This window comes from Solanum tuberosum, unplaced genomic scaffold, assembly GCF_000226075.1.
Source record: "Solanum tuberosum cultivar DM 1-3 516 R44 unplaced genomic scaffold, SolTub_3.0 scf00277, whole genome shotgun sequence".
Classification (NCBI taxonomy): Eukaryota; Viridiplantae; Streptophyta; class Magnoliopsida; order Solanales; family Solanaceae; genus Solanum; species Solanum tuberosum.
The window spans coordinates 514,764-515,310 of record NW_006239197.1 but is presented as its reverse complement, the minus strand read 5'-3'; positions in this window follow the sequence as shown (position 1 = coordinate 515,310).

Here is a 547-nt window from a genome sequence, read left to right as displayed (position 1 = left end):
GGACTGCACTGCAGCACCGGCAGGCTGGCAACGGGACCGGAACCGGAACGGAACCGGGCACCACGGAACCGAACCGAACCGGAACCGGGACGGACCGGAACCGGTAATTCCGGGAAAAAAATCGTGTACCCGTCCCGGACCGGTAACGGACCGGTACCGGACCGGACCGGACCGGCAACCGGGACTACTGTTACTTATAATTAAAAAAAAAAATTATTAAAATTAAAAAATTAGGAACATTACACAAATAATATTAAAACTCTTATAATTTTATTAGAAGCAAAATTTTTTATACTTTTAAAGTTTTAAATACAAACTTTCAAACTTTAAAAGTATAAAAGTTTAAATTTCACAATTTAAAACTTTGAAATTTTAAATTCAAACTTTAAAACTATAAATCAATAAAAGTTTAAATTTCACACTTTAAAAGTTTGAAAATTTAAATTTAAGTTTCAAACTTTAAAACTATAAAAGTATAAAATTTTAAAGTTCACACTTTAAATTTTAAAAGTTTGAAAATTTAAATTCAAACTTTAAAACTATAAAA